The sequence below is a fragment of the Podarcis vaucheri genome (genome assembly GCF_965113315.1).
Source record: "Podarcis vaucheri genome assembly, chromosome: 2".
NCBI classification, from domain to species: Eukaryota; Metazoa; Chordata; class Lepidosauria; order Squamata; family Lacertidae; genus Podarcis; species Podarcis vaucheri.
In genome coordinates, this window is record NC_138760.1 from 78,652,651 (window position 1) to 78,675,701 (window position 23,051).

General features: G+C 40.9%; 1 protein-coding gene across 10 annotated transcripts in view; it reads right to left on the minus strand.

The window, feature by feature from the left end:
• Positions 1–23,051, minus strand: part of LOC309527667 (semaphorin-3D-like) — a 62,644-nt gene that overhangs the window by 33,432 nt on the left and 6,161 nt on the right. For 3 of the 10 annotated variants that reach the window (XM_082214511.1, XM_082214514.1, XM_082214513.1), the window contains exon 3: positions 13,247–13,365. The exons of 3 other annotated variants lie outside the window; for them this stretch is intronic. The gene's annotated coding sequence lies outside the window, so the exon portion shown is untranslated. Of the gene's footprint in view, positions 1–279; positions 298–3,272; positions 3,358–3,550; positions 3,575–13,246; positions 13,366–23,051 lie in introns of those variants that run through there. 4 more of the 10 variants (XM_082214516.1, XM_082214515.1, XM_082214519.1 and 1 more) reach the window with 4 other exon arrangements.

Sequence of the window (23,051 nt, forward strand, 5' to 3'; positions counted from 1 at the left end):
AATAAGTGTATAACATGCAACCTATTACTGCTCAAAATATATATTTTAAAAAGAGCAACAAAAGAACTAAATAGACAATAGGATGCTTAATACTGGCTCTGTTGTCAATCACCAGCTACACAAATAAGTCTTCAATTGTTGTTTAATCTGAACGTTCCCTAGGAGGGAATTCTTGTAGTAGGGCGAGGGTGGGGTCTCATCACAGAACATGTTCTTTTTTTGGTTCCCTGTTCTCCTCAACTCAGCCAATGGAGTGTCTACTTTAAAACACCCATGTACCTGAATGGTGGGCACCACAGTTTGGGAACCCCTGAACTACATGATTCTGTAAATAGAAGGAAGCAGAAACTTGGTGCTAGGGCTTGGAAAGGGAAGGACCCTCCTGTTAAATATGACAAATGCACAGTACATTATTTAATGTAACAGTGAATGATTGAAATGCAACAACAATGTTGTTTCTTCATTTCTAAGAACTCATCTAAGGTTTTAGCAACTGCTCAGACTTATGTCTGATTAAACATGGTTACAAACAGGCTAGAACATGCATTTCACAGCATTGCTGCTAGCAAGCTTCAGATCTAGCTGTTGGTTTTGCCCATGCCAATGGGATTGCCTTAGCTTAAGTGATGGGTGTGACATTGTTTTAAAGTGAAAGTATGTTAATTTGATGGTTTGTGTGAATCAAACCACCTAAATGTACGGTAATTCACATTCCCCTGAAGCAAAGGCAACCCCCAACCACTACTACACTGACTGAAAAGTTTCATTCAAAGCCAGCTTGTTTTCTACCAACTTCTGTCTCCTCTGTATTCCTGATGAGAGTAAATCACAGTCCAAACTATAAGCCATTGCCTAAATGCATATCTTAGAGGTGAACAGAAGAAGCAGTTTGTCATAGCAATGATTTATGCATTACAGTGGGAGAGCAAGTTTCTAATGGATGGAACTGATCTGTAGATGATAAATCTAAGCATAATTTAAACACTGAGCATATGGAAGTTTCCTATCTTCCCAAGATCTCCCTAGTATTACATTCCTTTTCTCTTTAACTTAACACTAACATGTCCGCGGTGTGCAACAGGCGGCCAGGTTAACATTAAAAAAATGAAAGGCTCTCCAAAACTATGATTCTAGTTTTGTGACATGCCATGGAGAAATAGGGATTTTTTAAAAACTGGTGTAAGCCTAAGGGAAATATGTATTCATTTATCTGGAGTATTTTTACTCTACTCTCTATAAAAGTACTCCAGAACAGCTTATAAAGATTAATAAAACACTCAGGTTTACAAGCTGAAAGGCACAACACAAAAGGAAAAGAGATTGGGTGGGAGAAGGAAAAAAGAAAAACCATGCTCTAGTTTACAAGGTGACACCCACCCCCAAGAGCAGATGGACCTTCCACTGTGGGCTGCTTGCAGTTAAAAAATAGGGCTTCCAAGAAATTGCCTTGGGTCTTGACCTTTCTTTGCAGAGCATATTGTCCTCCTCATTGGTTTATATGACTGAGGTGGTCCCAATATTCTGGAGCAAAGAATTTTCCTTTAAAACAAAGGTCTTACACAATAAGGGCAATCTAGCCATCCTGCTCAGTTTTCTGACCCATGCCTCCTTCCTGTAGCAGTTCTTATTATGACAGGCATTATGCACTAATGCTGAGTTTGTACATTGCCATATTAATGTGTCTGTCTGTGTACAGCTATAATATGTGGTTCAGTTTCCCATGTGGATATTCTTGAACTTGCTGACAGTTTCCAAGCCAGTGGCAAGGTGCCTTGGAGGATCCACCTGGCAAGCCAAGGGTGTGTTAGCTACTGTATGGAGAGCTACTGTCCTCACACAAGGATAAGTTAACATGGAAGCAAGTTCTGCAACACTATTGCCTCCAGGACAACAAGCAGCAAAATTACCACCTAGTGCAATCCCTGATCAAATCCACACAGTGGCCATCAACACATAGAGAATAGAACAATGTATGCAGGAAAGAACAAAAAGAAAGAAAAGAACAATGTTTGTGTGGGCTTTGCTGTTTCAGCTAGATCAGGAGTTGGAAACCCGTGGCTCTCCAGATGCAGCTGAACAACAACTTCCATCACCTGTAGCCATTGGCTATGCTGGCTGGGACCAATGAAGTCTGGAGGACCAGAGGTTTCTCACCACTGTACTAGTCTCATCTTTCACTTCCTGCTGCAATGAACTCCGCTTCACTATGAAGTGACCGTTCATCCTGGTTTAATGGTCCTTTGTTATTACATACCTGGCTCCTCATCTTATAGTACTTCTATATGAGATGCCCCATCCCTGCTGAGGTACATCTTGCATAAGGCAAGGAGAATTCATTCTTCCTAAGCCCAGTGTTTCCTCTGTTGAATGCTGATCCAATTGGCATTATTTTAGGCTCAGTACTGTACTACAAGATACTTTTACAGGTTAGCTTTGAGGTAATTTTTCAGTCAGCAGTCCACTCAATAATCTACTAACCACCTTCATTTAGTTCCCAGCCCTGTAATCACATCACAGCATTATTCAAGTGTGACCTTGGCATAATTTCAGTATGCACCATCTAGAATTAATTTATCTAAATTGGATCATTTGGCTCAACTGCAATAGACTGACTGTGGTTAAGTGAAGGGGTTTAGGGTTTTGAAACAGCCAGAATGCTATTGTCATTTACCAACCACTAACAGTGTGTTCTCATTGGAATCCTAGTGGATTCTGGCATATGTTATGCGTATCTTTTTACTTCTTGATTGTTTTCTAAACGATTCACAAGCTTGTGTGATCCCATTACAGTTTGGGCAGCCAGCACAATGAGTAACGCTTGGAATTCAAGACTGGAGTCAACGATTCCAGGATGCAACTCAGGAAGTAGTCAGTGAAGATAACAATGGGCAGCAGGCCGATATACAAAATGTAACAAGTATACTCTATGAACTTTGCAGACAAAGGACACATAATCTTTACAGGAGGAAAAAGAGCCCCAGTTGGATCAAGTATTGACTTGTCAAAGTATTAGCACTGTCAGAGGTAGAGCCAAGGAGCTTTCTGATAGCTCCACCATCCTTTCAAGAGCTATTAACTGAACTGGTGTTATATTCATGTGTGACCATGAATAAAATTAATCTTTATTTATGTTATTACTGTTGCAATCCTGGAGCAGGTCAAACACTGGTGAAGGGATCATTATATGTGGCAGAAGCATCTGTCTGCTGCAGAGGAGGAAGGACTGCTATTGGGACAACACTTATGCTCTCAGAAGCCCTTGGTACACCCACCACAGAAAGCTTTGCAGGTGTAGACATCATCATCATCAAATTTCCATACTGCCCTTCATCCAAGGATCACAGGGCTGTTTACAGTCTAAAAACAAAAATACATACCATAATAACAAACCAAAACAATATGCCTTTTAGAGTTTAAAGGGCCATTGGATTGCTCAATTAGCCAAAGGCATGCCACTAGTTCCATTGGTGATGGGGCTGAAACAGAATATATGCCTAACACCTGGGGCAGTGCCAGTTCCAGAAAGTTTAAGGGGATATACCGTACTCACCTCTTGATCCTTATGATGTCTTTGGAAGTGATAATTTGGCAGTTTCAGGAATAAATCAGAGTGTGAAGTCAATCACTAAAAGTTAAGAGAATCCATGGACTGGTAAATCCCAGAGAAATTACTCCTGCCAATCTATTTAGATAACAGCATTTTACTCTTTCACATTCAACAGCAGGAGTTTCTAGCTGGTATGCACTGCCTTTTCAGTGGGCATTAAACTATTTCTATCCACCTTTGCTTTGACCCCATGTTGAGAAAAAAAATAGTGGCTGCCCCATGTTCCCTTGCACTGAGCAAGGGAGCATGCTGCTTTTGACAAGGATGTCCAACCTATTTCCCCCAAGAGATCAGCAGCTGATACTCTGTTCTGGAGCTGTTCGCCACCTACAGAACTTTATGTCACAGGGTGACATACAAATGTACTTCATAAATACATGATTTGAATGACTGAATGATAAAGAGACAGTGCATTCATTCATTCATTCATAGGCTTTCTAGTCTGCCCCACTGACACCTTATCTTTCCTTGGAATGCTTGACATAACTGCAGAGTCTTCCATTAGTAATACCACTTGTGAAGTGAAACCCTTGCAGCATGAATATATCCAACAGAAGTTGCAGTAGTTAATTGCCAGTGATTATAACTGAGTGGAAAGAAGGAGGACTTGGCCAAAGGAAAAAGGATATGCAAAAAGCCGGGAACTGATACTTAAGTGAGTGACAACTGTCTCACACCTGCTCAATATCAAGGCACGAAATGAATTTTCAGGAAAAAATTATGCTCTTCAGTCACCCCACAACACTTTTCTTTGTGCTTTGTCCACATACAGGTCTGACTCAGCAAGTATATTCTGATTCCCCTTTTGCTTTCAATGGGCATATTACTGTGGTTTTGCCTAAAGTAGTTCTAGGAGTTAGGGACTTGACATAAGAACCTTAATAGTACTTTACGGACTCATATGTTCCTGTGGATAGGTGATTCATGTCCAAAGGTGCGGTCTCAAACCAAGGATCTATAGTATGTGGGTGTGGATGGGTGTGCTAGAGAAACAGCAGCTTTGGATATAAAATATAAGATGCAACATCTTAGAGTTAAGGGTCATCTGATAGTCTTATATAGCATTAAGGTTTTAGTTCTTTTTCTTCAATACAGTGAAAAGAGAAGGATGCAGCTGCAGCAAACGTCTGGGCTGGGTCAATAAGCAGCAGCTGTCACTTTTCTCCAAAGGAGATGGCAGAAATGAAAGGAAACAAATTCCTCTCCTTTTCTAGGCCCCTTTCCTTTACTCATCTATTTCTTCTGAAACTGATTTTTGTAGAGGCATTTTCCCTTCTGTGCCAGGCTCCCTATGTGAATAGCATCCAGAAAACCCTTCAATCATTTAGTTTTTCATCCATTTATGGGATAAAGGAAGAACAACTGTTTGTGGCACCTACGCAGTAGCTGGCCCAACACTGCCAAAATATGGCCTCTTTAATGGAAGCCATGCTGCATTGAGGAGAATGCAGCACAAGAGGCAAAGATTCTTTCACATCTACATTTTTTTTATTATTATTATCCTTATCATTATTATGAACATTACTTCTATACTACTTTACATTTTTTTAAAAACCTCTAAGCAGTTTAAAGCATATCTTAAAATATGACCAATATGTCCCAAAATATCAGAACAAAACATTGCAAATGAAAATGAAATACAAAAATAAAAATCCACATTTAAGGCAGCATAATAAGCAGCAAAACAGAATTCTCTCTAATAAACATTAGAAAAGTAAAGATACAATAAATAGCCCTACAGGTTAAAGCAGGGATAGCCAATGTTGTATCCTCCTGATGATGTTTAACTGCTACTCCCATCACCCCTGACTATTGGCCATGTTGGTTGAGGCTTCTGGGAGTTGTAGTTTAACATCTGGAGGCCACTGTGTTGGCTACCACTGTGTTAAAGCATTGTCTGTGGCTAAACAAAGTAGCTGAAGGAGATACATAGTATAACAACTACATAACACCCTATGCCCAGTAACATTTCCCAAGCAAACTCTTAGCACTCTTTCACATGCAAGCCTCACTCTCAGCCATTTTACCAACCATACTTCTAACACAGTTAACCCCTAGCCAACAACTAGTCACAAGAATAACAGCATTAAACATAATTTACAACTAGTTCACCCATCCACCTTAATCTGAAGCAATATAACAGCAGCATAACCACTCCCTCCTTGTCTCCCACCCAGGTAGGGTCTTACTCTCTCACACTGAGTGGTATAAAGCAACTGTATTACACACGAAAACCATATAACCCTGACTGTCACTCTGGGCAGTAAAAACACAATTCCAATTACCACCCAGCATATCAGATAGGAGTTTCTAACAGACACAATGCTTTTGGAAGGCCCCCTTGGTAAAACATTGCTTGGATGCTTGCCTGGAAAAGGCAATGGAGCACATGTGCCATTCATTTCAGTACTGTACCGACCCAGCTCAGAATGGTATGGGGAATCTTTATTTATTAATATGTGCAGTGCACTGACAACCCCCAAAGGGAACGTATAAAAAACAAATGTGTATGCCTAAAGATTGAATAGCGCATCAAAAGCAACATAATCCTTGAAAGACCTACATTCCTCAGTGCCCTTTACATAGGGATTCCTTCATGTGGGATGAAACTGACACCCATCACCTGTCTAACATATGGCCTGACATTTAGCTATTCATTTTGCCAGATTCATAGCAGAAGCTTATAATGTCTACTCAAAAGTAAGTCACACCAAATTTTACTCCTAGGAAACTGAGTATAGGACTGAAACCTTATAGTTGAAGCTACAGGACAATACAAAGCCAAAGGTATGAATTTCCAGCCATCTTATACTGTCTGCCATCAATGTCCCTTATGATTGGAGAATCTACACTGAAAATAGTTCAATGTAGTTTCGTTAACTGAAAGTGGAATACAGTGGTACCTTGGGTTAAGTACTTAATTCGTTCCGGAGGTCCGTTCTTAACCTGAAACTGTTCTTAACCTGAAGTACCACTTTAGCTAATGGGGCCTCCTGCTGCCGCCGCCAAGTGATTTCTGTTCTCATCCTGAAGCAAAGTTCTTAACCTGAAGCACTATTTCTGGGTTAGCGGAGTCTGTAACCTGAAGCGTCTGTAACCTGAAGCGTATGTAACCTGAGGTACCACTGTAAAAGAAACATTCTTTGCTATAGTGTTCACTGGGATAGCCAATGTAGTGCCCTCCAGATGTTGTTGTTCTACAACTCCCATCATTCCAGACTACTGGCAGTTTTGTCTGGGGCTGATGGGAGTTGGAAGTCCAAAATATCTGCAGGGCACTGCATTGGCTGCTCCTGGTATACAGATTGATTTCTTTTGCCTGTTATTATCTCTGGTGAAAGAGGCTTTGCAGAATCTGAAAGGCCTGCAAAAGCTGTGAACAGAGATAATTGTGTGGTAAGTGTGCACATGAAATACAGCAGCTCCCAAATATCAAAAACAGTATCACATTTTAAAGAAGCTGATTTCTCAGTCTTGTTGTGATAAACCTGTGATGGAAAACCAAAGAATCCTCGCTTACAATAAAAACATGGATGTTAAGAGTAGGCTGAAAGAGAAAATAGCAACATATTGCAGAGCATGGACTAGGGATGGAATAGTATAAGGCTTGTAGGTCAGGACTGAGGGGCATCGTGTGTGGCCATATACACAACACTTGTCTGACTCAAACAAGCATAATCCACTCATCATTGTCATGAGCAGACAGTTCATTGAAAGAGTAGCATAGGATTTCAATACAGAGGCTTTTCACCTCTAGGTCATCTGCTCAAATCTTGATCAGGGCAATGCATGCCAAGAGTAACTGTGGCTGCTATCTGTACAAAAGCCTCTGTGAAATAAGTGGGTGGTCTCAGTCACATTCCCGGGCACACATGTCACCATCACAGCCCTGGTCCCACCCTAGCAGCCCAAGCAGGGATGAGGATGTCTGAAGATCATATCTACCTTATAGGTGTCTGTCTGGGGCAAGAGGGGGGAATGTTAATGGGGAAAATGGGAGCAGATGCAGTAGGCAGGGAACAGCCTTGTTCAACTGCACCTGTTTTAGGAATTCTGCAGCTGACTTTGCTAAAACTGAGCTAAGAGAATGGCAATGCTAAAAACTATGTTCAAAATGGAAAGCTCACAAAAATAAAATGAAATAAAGAAAGATTTAAAGGGCACATTAGAAGCCTATGATCCCCAGTCTTTCAGGTTGTAGCTGATCAATGTATTTCAGAACTAAGCGTTCAATCCGCTGTCTCTCTTAAAACCCTAGTTCTGAACTCATTAAGTCTCTTTCTCTCCCTGGTTTGAAACATGAAAGCTGTACAGTATTTTCTTTTAATAAAAAAGCTCCCCCCTCTAATCTGTACTCCTCCTTGCTTCCTGCTGTAATTGGAATAGTAGGAGTGGGTGTAGGAGGGCTTGTAAGGGTCCAGGGAAAGTATTTTAATGAGGATAATAGGGAGGGGATGGGCTGAGTCTTCTCTCTTATCTGTTTCTTGTCAAAGATTTTCAGTTGGGATTGCTGTAAATTATGTCTTGGTTTTGAGGTGGCCTTTCTGAACTATTCTGCGCTCCTTCACTGTCTTAGAAGCAGTGCCCCTTTCTTTGGCGCAAGTTATCCCTGTCTGACCTTTGCCCTCCCTAGATTGCCTTATTCCTCAGTGCGCCTCTCTGCTGTCTCTGAAAGATCTCAGAATCTGTGGGCAATGTCTCATGTTACCTTTTCTGGACAAGGCTATTAGAGACTTGCCTCCTATGAAGTCACTGGGAGTAAATCCCAGCAGCAAAGTTGGTAAGGTCAGGACAGTGGAATTAGGATGACATCCTTTGGTGTTTTGTTCTTCAGATCAGAGAACAAGGCTTTGTGAGAACAGAAGCATTAATGTGAGTCCAACTATGGTGCACAACCTGCTCTGTACTATTGCTTCTCCATGTGATTTCTTTGCTAGCCTGTTTGGTTATCATGAGTCCATCCATTTGGTCAGAGCTTGGTGGTGTCTCAAGAATTGAATTATTGAAGAGCATAGATCCAGGACCTCTGTGAAATTATGTGGAGACAAAGGGTAATAATAATGACATATAAAATGTATATTGTCCCCCACTCTGCAAAATAACATTAACTTTTGGAGCTATCAATATGGTTCTAATTGTTGGCTAGTGAGCTAGTAGCTGAAGACTTCATCTCACTAGAAGTTTTTATGGATAATACAAAACACAAAGATGTGTGTGTCACATTTCCTGTTAGCAACCAGAATCTTGCTGCTCCCTAAACTGGCACAATCAAGTTTTGGTTAACTGTACAATAGGATACTTTGAGCTACAAACATTCCCCTCTCAATAAATGACCAGCATGGCCTTTATTCCCTATGGAGAAACAGTAGAGCTTATCCAAAACCAAGGGAACTTCAAGATGCTTGAGAAGAACTGAAAAGGGAACACTGTCTCCATATATAAAATGGCCAGCTCACCACAATTCTTTAGCCCTTAACCACAAGACATTACACATTCAATGATAGTGAATTAAAGGAATTTACTGAGGTTAAAGTAAGTGGGAGAAAGCGAAATGGTACAAAACACTGCCCCCCCAAATGCATTTAGGTGGATGTTGGAGGTACACAGTAACTTCTGGACATGCTCAACTATAAAAGGTGAGGTTCTGCCATCAATCACTAATGCCTGCATAATACTGGAGCCACCAAACTAAAATACCCTGTTTTATCAAACTAAACATTTATGGCTTTGCCCCTGCCTGTCTCCCTTCTAGGTTGGTCCATCAGATCTCTTACTTCCTTGTACATTTCTATTGCCAGGCAGGTGAACCACCTTGAGATTTTCAGATGAAAGGCAGTATACTAAATAAATAAATAACATAAAATAAAAATAAAATAAAGTAAAGTAAAACAAAACAAAACAAAACAAACCTGGGCATAGGATTGTGCTGCCATGGTGTTCTTACATAAGTTTGCTCTCTTCAGCCTTCTTTTGCTGTTCCTCCACTTCAAAGTTCTTACTGAGGTGTATTTTAGGACTGATTTAGCTAACTTTGGAATATGATCACCTCTCATTTATCCTCGTTAATTCAGTATTTCAAATACAGGAACTTGGAACAAAAGCAGATTGCTGTGTGGGCTCTCCTCCCTTGAATGGTCTCTTTCTGCAATCTTCCATGAGGTTGTAGTATTTTTTAGGAAGAAGCAGCTCTAAGAATCTAGGAGCCAAGATTGGCAATAAATCTTATTTCCTACTGTAAACTGTCTCCAATATGTCACCAGAAGAATGGAAAGGTTGGTGTTTAGAGAAAGAAAGTAAATGATGAGAGGATCCTATTTTATAGTTATACAATTGTGGCTATACAATATAGAACATCATCAGTCATTGTCTCGTGACCAATTAAGTATTTCCCATGTGGTGGTTACAATCATTAGGATAATTCTGGTCACATGACAAATCAAGCGCTACTGTGCTTCTGCAGCTGCTTGGTAATTCAGGAAAGTTTAACAGGAAAACTTGTACCTTGCTGCACGTGTACTACAGTAAAGTGATTACAGAGCAAATAAATCTCTTCACAAAAAAGAAAAGGCTGTAGCAAAATATTCATTTCCCCCCATCTCTCTCCCCATAAAGAAAGTGGAATTTTGAAAAAGGTTAGCATTTCCTAAAGGCTCCTGCCAACCTTAAAGCAAATGTGCTTTTATTTCCTCTTAGCTTGCTTTTGAGAACAATTTTTTCAGATGAGTATAGAGAAGTATGCACACCTTGAGGGAACTGGTAAATTAGAATTATCCTTTAAAATGTGCAGGAGATAGCATCTAATGAAGAGAGAGAAACATATTTCAGATTGTTCTGTATGGTGCTCAAGGATTTGTGGAAAACCTGATTTTTGCTTGATCAGTTTTCATGGAAACATCATTCATGGAATCATAGAACTGTCAAGTTGGAAAGGACCACAAAGGTCATCTAGTCAAACCCCTGCAATGCAGGAATCTTTATGTGCAACACTGGGCTCGAACCCACAACCCTGAGATGAAGAGTTGATTGTGAGAGGCAGTAGAACAGGCAAATCTACTGGGTTTATATTTCTTTATCTGGAACATTTTTCAGGTGGTGATGATGGGATTGCCAGATGGGTGTCTTTATTTTCCTTTAGGAATTAGGATTCCTGTTCTAAAACATAGCCCCAACCCAAAAATTATGTGGTGCAGCAGTGGGCTGCAAACATGCTGTTATGTGCAAGGGTCTGCTTTCATACTTTAGTAAACAGGTGGTCAGAACACTTCTTATTACTGAAGGGACTGGAATGAGTCCCCCACCTCTCCAAAAAAGCAATCAGCACAGATAAAGCTGACAGACATGACTACCAGCTTGGTTCAAAGCTATATGTACGTAGTCCAAATCCAGCAATGCAGCCTTATGTGCCATGTGTTGGATTCAGCAAATGGGTCAACAAGTGCAGAATCTTTATCTTTATTTAATTTCTATCCTGCTTTTTCTCTAAGGAACCCTGGCAAGCTGAAAAACTTGTGCTGATGGAACAATGGAAACCTTAGTAATATAGGCACCCTTGCCGTAGGATACAGTACTTCTGTTACTGAGATGAATTACCAGCTCTCTTGACAGTTTCTTTAGCACTGTGGTTAAGTTATTATCCCATCTGAAGGCAGCAACCTCTTGTGTGCTGGTGGAAACATATTTTGGTGATTTGAGACCTTGTGCCAGCAAAGTCCTAGTACCAGGCTGTGTGTGTCCCCAAATTCTAGAATCTGAGGAATTGATAGACTATGGTGATAATAGTTTATCAACCAACAAATATGGCTGGCACTTTACAAGATGAAATGAAACATCTTTATTTAACAGTGTAAGAATCCTTTGATTATAGCAATACATTTAATTAGTTCAAGTGAAAGTCAATCTCATCCAGACAGTTTAGTAGTCTGGTAAAGACAGATAAAATGTGACAGAATACAAAGACTGGTTTTCTTGATGTCAAATGGAGCAGCCTGTGGCTGACAGGATAACTGAAGAGAAACATTCTCTCTCCCCCCCCCCCCAGCAAACATGCAGCCTGGAAAATCACTTTAGAGTTACTGATGAAACTTGGATCAGTATAACCATAGGGGCTCCTTACCCTATATATATACAAAGTCTTAACCTTATCATTAAATGCACTGACCCTAAAGAAAGGCATTAGTGGAGACAGCAATAAAAACAGGCTTAGCCAGGAGTTTTCCATTATAATATGTGAGTTTTCCATTATAATATGTGACAAAATATAATTTTTATTTTGGCTCCTTTTATTAGAATATCTTGGGATAAGAATAATTGAATTGCAGAGCCCTTGAGAAAGCTGGAAAGGTAAGCATGGCCTCTTAATTGTTACATTTTACAGTTCTTCCAAAGACGCTAACAGCACTGCAGCTTCACAATATCCTTGTTCGGTAGGTTACACAGAAAGATAGGAACTTGTCCACCATCTCCCAGTGAGATTCATACGTGGCAGCTGATTCACATTTGCCCCAGGTAATCAGTGAGTGTTTATAGTGCTAACCTGAAGAATTCATACATGCCCCCACTCAGGGACAGAGCTGGGGAACCATAATTGGCTCTCAGTTCCTTGGCACATGTCCTTGACTGTTTTGGAGATACATATCTCCCCTTCATTCTTTACAGTCCGTGCTTGGCACTACAAATACTAGTTCACATATGAAAGTATCTTGACTGCATGAACTATGAATCAGCCCTTAGCAGAAATCTGAACCTGGGTTTATCTCATCCCAAACCAAGTCTAACCTTTGTACCACACTGGCACTCCTAGGGCTTGTAGCTTTAGAAATGTTCTCTCTGTGTTTTGAGTTTTGAGTCTTTCCCATTCTCCCACTGCTGCGGCCAACAAGGGGGGAAATGCCATTCTTGCCTTCTGCATATTCTCTTAGGAGCTGCAGTTCACCAGGTAGTAACCACTGTAGCTTTCCCCCTCTCTTGCAGAGCCAAGGAGAGGGACTTGGGGATCATAGTACAGCATTTAAAAAATATGGGAAACTGAAAAAGGATGACAATTTGTGATAGTGTGCCTACAATCATAAACATACTTCTATAATTGTATAATGGGTTTAACTTCAGAATAAACATGGATAAGATTGCATTTAGGCTGCAATCCTAAATATACTTACTAGAAAACAAGTCCCATTAGACACAATAGGATTTCCTACTGAACACACTTGCAGAGTTTAGGGCTGCAGTGTTAACTTCCTAATTTTATGTATATTTACTCAGAAGAAGATGCACATGGGATCAGTCATGGGACTTGCTTTCTCTATACATTCAAAACCTTTTCACAAAGTTTGCTCTCTACTTCCTACTGCTTGCCAAGATGTTTCTGCCATGAAATATAAACAGTGTCGACTTGACAATGATGGAAGATTACATATTACATGCAAATTCAAGATTGGTTGGTTATATATCCAACCAATGCCATCAATTTTGACAAAAGTATTACTGCTTCATAAAACAATAAATGAGAAAATACAGAACAATCTAATGAAAAAATACAGAACTCTCCCAGCACTGTTCACAAAATAGTGTGTGTATATGTACACACACACACACACACACACACATACACACACACACTTTAAAAAACATTGTACTACTCACCTGTCCAAAGCTTTCCTAGTTGAATGCATTCCAGTAAGACCAGCTGCGATGACTTCCACACTACAGTCCTGTCTGAAATTCAACAGGGTCTACTGCATAAGAGGGCAGCAAACAAGCACCTGAAAATTAGAGAGAGACTCCAAAGTAGGGGTGGAGTGTACATGCCATGAGGTCATTTAAAGACAGCCTCCATTCATAAAAATAAGAAGCTGCTAGTTAGCAAGCCATCTGCTCTTCCTCATTCCCAGCCTCTACTCAGTTCTTTGGAATCTACAAAAAAGCATTGAGATCTGATGACACCTTGTGGTGAATTGGTTTTCTAACTATGTAGGTTCTAAATTCAAATTCTGTTCCTGGAACTTTCATGAAACTGCAACCTGGCCATTGCTCATGGTGTTGGTGTTGTTTAGTCGTGTCCAACTCTTTGTGGCCCCATGAACCAGAGCACGCCAGGCACTCCTGTCTTGTGGTAGTCAATTTAAAAAACAAACTATTGTGAATAAACCAAATGCAACATGCTTTCACCCCCACCCCACCCCCCATTATGTTAGTACTGTACAATTATCCAAAGTCTGAAACAAGATTTAACATCCCTTTTTTAAATTTTTTTTAATTGAACTGATGGGAGATTGAAGAGCCGAATTATGCACTTATGAAAGCCAAATACAGAAGGAAACTGATTTCCATACTTACACTTTCATTGTTTGATAGTGGATAACCTAGCTATGATTTGAAAGTAGCATGTAGTTCCTGGAAATGGCTCTCCTATCCCCTGCTTTCATTTTAACTACTTGTGCTTAGATGCAGACTGGTTGGATGCAGAGGAATGATGAGAGAAACCAGCTGGCGAACCACCAAGCAGCATTCAAAACTCCCATTGTTCTAGGTGCATTTTGCGACAGGGAATTTCATTAATGCGAGCAGTTTATGAGCTCTGGGAGTACTGCGCCTAAGATTTCAGATTAAAACTGCCACTGCTGGAACGAAAGTAGGACCTTTTTCTGCCTCCCCACTTCCAGCCACTCTCTGAGGACTGGAGATGGGACCCTCATAAGAATAATAGGGGGGTAGGCAGGGAAAGTATGGCTTTATTTTTTGCAGTCTTCAGATGAGAACTAGACCATGTGAAAAATGAATATAAGATTTTAGCTGCAGTTCATTGATTTTCAGCTTTGTATTCTTGTTATAAAAAAGTGCACCTAGACATTATATTGCAGCACCCATAATCGAGGTTTAAGGTGCAACTTAGCTCCTAACTTTCATATCTCAGTTTCTAACACTGCCACCAAGGGAAGAAGGCACAGAGCCCAGGGTGATAAAGTGGTCACAGTGAGAAGAGGGAGAAGACTGGGAAGAGGAGGTGTCAGAAGGTGAGGAGGTAACAGGGCTTAGTGAGCTGGGAGAGTGGCAGTCTGTGGTGGAGAGAAGTCCAGAATCAGAGGCAGAAGCTGAAGAAGGAAAATGGGAGGAGGCAGGTCAAGAAGCAGAGATGAGTCAGGCTGGTGAAGAGTCATGGGAGTCTCCTCCTCCTGCTGTGACAAGCCTCCTCGTCCTTTTTTGTGCCAGAACCAGAAGAGGCATAAAAAGAGAAGAGATTAGCCATGTGCAGACACTGCCTCCAACTGCTTGGGGGGGAAACCCTGGAGAGAAGGGGACTTAGGCAGCTATGGGAAGGTGGGGACTGCTTCATGAGGGAAGACCTGCTAGAGATGATTTATTGAGCTCATTAGACCTTACACTCCTGTGCAGATCATGTGTTTGCTAATTAAGAGTCCAACTTGCACAGTGTGGTTTACTGCTGGCTCACTCCTGACAACTAGGACCTTCTATCAGTGCCTTGGCATTGGATAAACAGTATGATATGTTGGTATGTATGCACTGTAAGTAAACTGAAATATTATTATAACCAAAAAAAACATGCCTTTGCTTGACATGACCACTTTGCTGAACTGTCTCAATTTGACCATATTACTGTCGAGTTCCAATTAAGCTCCTCTAAATTCAAGGGATTTATTACTAAATGATTGTGCAAAGGATTTCAGTCTATTTTGTAAAGCACCTTTTTCCAAGGCCCTGATATGTGATAATTACAGAACATATTACATATGGGAGGGAAATGTTTCCAAAGCAAAACTGGTGATACAAATATAGAAGTATTGAAAATGATACTATCCTCATTTTTTCATTTGATTGTCACTCTGGTGGTTTATCATGGCCTCAAACATCTATGCGTTTTCTTTATTATTTCTTCTGCTATATCCATGCACATAGTATTACAGTATCAATATTGTTTTTCTAGTAGTAATGGAAAGCTTCAGCCACAAGGGGTCAGAGTGTTCCTATATTTGAGTAGTTTTCAAGCTACATGGGATTCTTTTCTATGATCACCATTCTCTTATTGGTACCTGCCCAACTGCATCCAGGATAGAAATACATCAGGCTACGGATGAGGAACAAAGCTCTCCATCCCTCATCTGCCAAACTCAGTTTGAAAACTTCAGCTGGTATAGAATTCAGTTGCTAGGTTGTTCACTGGGGCAATGCCATACCCTCCAATATTTCTCCAATGAAAATAGGTACTTCCTAAGGAAAAGTGGGACATTCTGAGCTCAAATCAGAAACTGGGATGGCTTATCTAAATCAGGAATGTCCCTGGAAAATAGGGAAACTTGGAGGGTTTGCCATCATCTAAGCTCCCCCCCCCCTCTTTTTTGCAAGAGGTCCAGAGGGCAGCAGCACAAAAATGGGTCTTTTCTGCAGTGGCTCCCTGCTTGTTAATTCTCTCCCCAGGGAGGCTTGCCTGTCTTTATTACATATATCTAGGCACCAGCAAAAACATTTCCCTTCTCTCAGGCCTTTTGCTAATTAAACAATCTATGGCCTTTAAACTAAGTGGGGGTTATTATGATTATTATTTATTATATTATGTATTTTTGTGTTTTTATATTGTAAACGCCCAGTGACCTTCGGATGAAGGGTGGTACAGAAATTTTAACAAAAATAAAAAATTTGCATCATTTTTGCTCAAAAGTGTAGCAGGAACCCCCCCACCCCAATCATTCTGTTTCCACAAACTTCACTCACACTCACACACTACATACGCCACATTTCTGTTATAAATTCATAGAAAATCAACCATACATCGGATTTGCACTGTTCCATTTTTTACTCCATGTGACAAGGACTATCAAAGGGGGGTGCTTGGTTTCTGGTCAGCCATAATCCCTTCACCATCCCAGCACATCCACAGGAGCCCTGCCCAGTTGCTATGTCAACCCTGATAATCCCAGACAGAAGACCATCAAAATCACAAAGAACAGTGGATTCACCATAGGCTGAAACAAAGGACAATGATCAGATCTTCCCTCTGGGGGCAGGAAACTGCAAACTCCCCATTGTCACCTGGAAAGTACTCATGGGGAGGGGGAAAGGAGGAACCAGCTGGGTGACTGGACACTCAGGTTACCACCACAACTCCTCCCTCAACCCCTCCTTTCTGTAATGTATGCATGATGTCAACCCCTTCTGTAATGTATGCATGATGTCAACCCCTCCTTTCTGTAATGTATGCATGATGTTTCTGGGGGTGGGCTTGACCTAGAGGAGGGGAATTTCAAAAGTTTTTATAAGGTCTTGCAGCCCATTGTTCTGGGTCTTTCCTCTCTCTCGCTAGTGAGGGAAACACCCTGTTGCAACAGTTCAATAAAGGCCAAGCCTACAGGCTGCTGTTTTGCTCCAAGTTATCCTGGTTGGTGTCTTTGTTTTTGTCCAAGGGAGCCCTCAGATTTTTCCGTTAACAGTTGGCGACCACGAAGGGACACTTGGTTCTCCTGCAGAGGTGAGGAGGGAGATAGAGGGGATCAGGCGCCACTGGGCAACCTTAGCCCAGAGATCCTTCTTCCTCTCCCTGCCTCCTCTTTGTGGGCGGTAATCAATCGTCACCAAAAGCTCAACCAGGGGAGCAAAGGCGAGGTCAAGCCGGCTAAAAAAAAAAAAAAAAAAGAAAAAGAAAAGAAAAGGATCCCGGGATCCGCGAGGGACACCAACGGACGTGAGTATGGTTCTGCAGGGAATACATTGGGAGGAGGGTGGAAAATAACGTCTCCACAACAGCCAGATCTTTCTCCTTTATTTCCAACGTTACACCTACAAATCTTGAATCTCCTTTTCTCTTTCTCTCCCCGTTTTCCCTTTCGGAAGTGTGGCCAGGAAAGCGTGGTGCTTATTGTTTCTCTGACGTCCTTTTTCGGAGTCGGCCAAAGGCGTCCCCTACAAATCTCTCTCTCTCCTTTTCTCCCCCGTTTTCCCTTTCGGAAGTGTGGCCAGGAAAACGTGGTGCTTATTGTTTCTCTGACGTCCTTTTCGGAGTCGTCCAGGGGCGCCCTTACAAACCTCTCTCTACTTTCTCTGCTTATGCAAATGAAGCCGCCCCTCCTGCCCGGCGACCTTTGTTAGGGATGACCCGGGTACGTGAGAACGCAAGGTCATTTGCTTCCTTTCAAAACTTTGTTTTCTCGGGTCCTGATCTGGCACTGCACTGTGCAGGCGTTTAGTAAGGAATCCGAACTTAGTCCGAAGGCTAGGCAGGAGGCTGTTGTGGAAGGTAGAGGGGAGGTTCACAATTGGGGCCCCACACTAGGGTTAGTCTTGAAACAGTACTGTGGTTTAGGTTTCCGGGCAGACACCCGTGGTTTAGGTTTCCGGGCAGAGACCCGTGGTTTAGGTTTCCGGGCAGAGACCCGTGGTTTAGGTTTCCGGGCAGCGACCCGTGGTTTAGGTTTCCGGGCAGCGACCCGTGGTTTAGGTTTCCGGGCAGAGACCCGTGGTTTAGGTTTCCGGGCAGCGACCCGTGGTTTAGGTTTCCGGGCAGCGACCCGTGGTTTAGGTTTCCGGGCAGAGACCCGTGGTTTAGGTTTCCGGGCAGCGACCCGTGGTTTAGGCTTCCGTTCAGGCTTGAGGTTTTTAGCAAATAGCTCGTGGTTAAGAAACAAGTAGGGATTGCGCTAAGTCAAGGATATTCCAAATACTGAAAGAATCTTTCTTCTACCCCTTTCTTTCCCATTGCCCCTCCTCCCTTGTGTGTGTGTTTCCACTCTTTCTGTCTTTAGCGTACTTCGTTAACGGAAAAAAAAAACCCAATAATAACATATGAGAGAATGGGAGCTCACTAAACATCCTAGCTGGACTCCTCCTGGCAACAAAGCTTCCATGAAGCCTTTTGCCCCAGAGAGGACTCTAATATGCCCCTCCAGCTTGTCATCTCCAATTAGAGAAAAAAATAGAAATAAAATAAAGGGGCAAAATGGTCTTTCCAAGTACAAAGTATGAGACCGTTGTAACTTTTAGTGGGTGGCTTAGGCCCACCACCTAGAACCCAGGGCACAGTGGCCACCTCAGGGATCCTTCAACAAAATCAGGGTGTGAACTCTTAGGGAGAGCTGAACACATCAAATTTGTGTTGTTAAACTATAATCTAAAGCTAGAACATGAAACTGTAAACTTAATGGTGCTCAGAGGCAAAAAATAAAAAAAATAAAAAAAAATGAATAAGAGATGTATTCAAAGATTTAGAAATATTTCAAGGGTTTGTATTTACATTGGCCTTGGCATCCACAGACTGTTCTTAAATGCACATAGTTTTAAATTGCAAGCTTGCTTCAAAATTTTAAATCTAAGGAAGCCATGTTGCGCCTATCGATCTTAAAACAAAACAAAATGGAGAATGGAGTGTGCAAATGTTTGTTATTTGAGAGAGGCTCTAAAAGAGAGTTTCCCTCCCAAGTGGTGAAATCCTGTATACGTGCTACTTGTGTTCTGAAAGGGGGATTACCCCACTCCTTCCTCTAGTTTAAGTGAGGAGGGCGATTTTAAGTGTAATGGTAAATGATGTTGTGTTGTAACTTTTGAGTTTGCTCCAGTCTATTTTGGAAGGAGAAGTTAACCAAATGTTTCTGCTGCAAAAGCCTAGTTGAGCCAACTGCTCTCTCAAGCTAAAATGCAGTGTATGTACTTCATTAAGTATATGCCTATGAAAGTATGGTGTTCCTTCTAAGAAAAATATGTGAGTCCAGTTTTAACTTTGATCTGGTTGGACAGAAGAGTTATTGTAAGGCTCCTGATATCAGTCTCTATAAGACGTCCTGGCCTCTTTTCTTAGAAAATGCCCCCCTTATTTCATTCTGTCTCTTTCAGGTTTTTTTTCCTTCTCCTTCTTATTCTGTGCCAGGTAAATTTACTCCCGAGTAAGCTTCCTTTAAAGGAAACTGCAAAGGTGGGGGGGGGCATAGATTAGGCTTACTATTCCTCTGCAAGTTCAGGAAAAATTGTTCACTCTTGTATTCCTTTTAAATCAAATCTATGGCTGTTTTAACTATGCTTTATAAGAGATCCTCTCCCTATCTTAGGAAAAATGTTCACTTCAGTCTTTAAAGATAATTTATCTAGGAACTTTCACTCTTTAGTCTAAGGAAGTAAAAAAACTCTCACTCAAACTAGCTTCAAGATCTGCTAAAAGGGTTGGGTACTTTTATTTTCCTCTTCCTTAGTACATGATAGGCGCATGGCTTGTGATAGGCGCATGGCTTGTGATCTCTTCCCCAGTTGTGTCTGTGTACATAAGTATGTGTGTGTTTCTGGTAGTACAAATCTTGCTATGAACCCTGTATTTTAGGGTTGGACTAGATGACCCCAGGTCCCTTTCAACTTTCCCAATTTGTAGCTGATGTGTTGAAATTTAGCCCAGATTTGCTCGTGATGTTTGAAGCAGAACTGGTGATATCAGGCATTTAAGTGATTACAGTGTTTATCATTTTGTCTATTTAAAAAATAAAACTTAAAAGTCTACTAAAAGTTTAAGCACATAAAAATTCATATAGTCAAGTAGAATGCGCCTTGACCAATCCTGTAAATAAAGGGCAGGATAATTTGTCTGCAAATGGTAAGGCTGAAATGACTGAGAATGTTAAAAAAAGAATCCTATGAATTCTGACTGGCCATTTTTACTCATAAATAAGAGAGCGGTTGATTGTTCCGCGAATGACCAGATAAAATGACCAATAATGATAGCCCTTTCCTGTACATAAAGGAAGCAGTCTCAGTTTGCTTGGGCTGAAATTGCTAGCTTTGGTGAATACTTAAATTGCTGAGTTTCTCTTTTTGTTTAAAATCAAACCCTGTTTTCAAAATCTACTCCTTACCCTTCCTTTCCCTTATTCAAATGGTAATTTAGCCAAAGGATGCAACATTTTCTATAGTATAAAAGGTTTGCCGAGATATGAACTCTGCGCATGCACAGAGGCTAGATCAGCTACAGAAGAGAGAGAGAGGAAGGGGGGAACTGTAAGGGGGGAGAGGAGGTTTCTTCCAAATGTAAAAGAAAACTTGGAACCATTGAGGAACCATTGAGGGAAATCACCCTTAATCTGTCTTTGCTCCAGGGGCTACTTAAGACAAAAGGCTAAAAAAAAAAAAAAAAAAAAAAAAAAAAACCCAAAAAAACAAAAAAAAACTAGCCCATCAAAAGTCAAGAGCTTTCCAGGTTCCAAATCTTAACATGCCAAATTCTTTTCACAGGTAAATATCAGAGCATTCCCCCCCCTCAATTGGAATTTTAGGAACAGCATTTCCTGACAGGCTTCTCACATGAAATAATTTTCCCTTTTAACAGGATATGTGAACCCCGATAACAAAGTGTTTGTCCCTTTTTCCTCCCACAGCAACTTTCTTTCTGTTCTGTGAAACAAGTCTGAATCCCTGCTACAGTTTGACTTCCATCTCTTTGTGGCTTTGACACTTTTTTTAAAGTTACAAATAATCTGTTTTCATTTATTTAATCTGTCTCTCCATGATGTCTATGAAGTTAATCGAAGCACAACCAAACATTGTTTGTGGAATGGTATTTGTTTACTTTTTTGCCTGAGCATTTCTTATTAATTCTGTCATTTTGGCTAGTGCAAGGTACTTGCACAACTTTAAATTGCCATTCATTTTTTTCCTTGGTATTAAGTCATTTTCCAGTATTGTCCTATAGCCGATGTTGTCACATCAAGAAACACTCTTTTATTTTCATTGTTACTTCAGATTTCTTAAAATTGTGTGTCTTAGCATTTATTTATTTTTCGTTCCTCATAAGTCATTGTGTGTGTTTCATTATTATTTTAACCTTGAATTTTTTTTTACAGTTCTCTTTCTCTCCAAAGTGAAGGAAAGCAAACGAACTTGGCAGATAATAACAGTAGTTATAGGAAAATGTGATAATAATATTGGAATGAATGAAACGCTTAATTCGCTAAGATTTTTATTATTTGCAGCTTCCAACAGAAACCGAAGGACATCCTTTTTGCCTTTTGCCCCCTCCTTTTTCTAACTGTCTTTAAGCCCCCAAAACCCTGCCCCTTACAGGATATCACCTATACAGATGTGCAATGATGAAAAGCAGCAACAACCCCTCAACTCAGTTCTTCGCCAGCAACAACAGACACCAAAGTTTCAAAGTGGCCACAGCTTTCTCTTTCAAGAAATATAGACTGCTGGGGGAGTGGACCTGACAAAGGGGGGAGGAGTTGAATTGCAAGGACATTTTCCCACTTTTGAACCTTAAGACTGTGCTCCAGGATTGAGAAGATCACAATTGTCTCAAGATAGGCAACTGATATTTAATTAGTTTTTTTTGTATTATGTGTTATTATGTAAGAATGTTGAAATGTGTCTGACAGTGTGATTTCCACAAAGGGGGGCTATTTTGTGTGTAATTGTTTTTATGTTTAATGTCTTATTCCTTACACCCCAGTGGAGGATTCTCATACATTTTATGCTTTTTAATAGGTCAGGCTATTATGTAGTCCAATGTTTAGAATTTGATAAATTTATAACCACAATTCGTTGTCCCACCTGGCACTATGCCAACCTTCCCTACCCATTTAAAAAAAATGTGTTAAAACTTGCTTTACCAAGGAGAAGCTTCTAAGAAACATGAAGGTGGATATGCTTTGGTTTAGCAGGAATGATTCCTTATAGACTTAAATTGACTTATTTGGACAACTGCCCTTGTTAAGAATGGTTTTCTTTTAACAGATTGGTTTGAAGAGTTGAGAACCATGGGGCAAGATAAATTCAAATTGGACTCAGTTTGAATTGGGCAAGTGTATCCAGGCTGCAATTAGCTTTTTGGTCCTTTAAGTGCAAGTGAGCAACTTCTCATGACCACAGCCTATAATAAAATCCCATAGCTAAAGGCCAAGGCGAAGACCTCTCCCTCACGAGATGCCCAAACCTGTGCCAGCTATGGTGAATGCCAGGCAACATGGTTAAGTGAAAGCCCTGAGGGGATTCAACAGACAGGATGTGTTGCTGTAGCACTATGTCGGTGTGAGACCACAGAAGAGCCAGCTTGGCACCTGAGAACACAAAAATGGCGGGGGGGAAGCAAACTGCACTTTTCAGTCATTAGTGGACCTTCCTGCCTAAATGCAAAGCATAGATCACTATTGAGAAAATATTTCTTCCAAGGTGCTAGAATACCACAAGTAACTGAGCAGTGCACTGTTACACCATTATATTTCCATGCAAATATCCTTAAAGTAGCATGATATCCAAGTCCCTTTCAGGTTCACATGGACACACATCTGGGACGGAGAATACCAGGTTATTATTTACCACCTTAAATTGTGCGGAGAAAAGGATTGCAAAGTAGCCACCTTTGCAATCTTATCTCCGAAGGGGGGAACTGTAGCAGGAACCCCCCCACCCCAATCATTCTGTTTCCACAAACTTCACTCACACTCACACACTACATACGCCACATTTC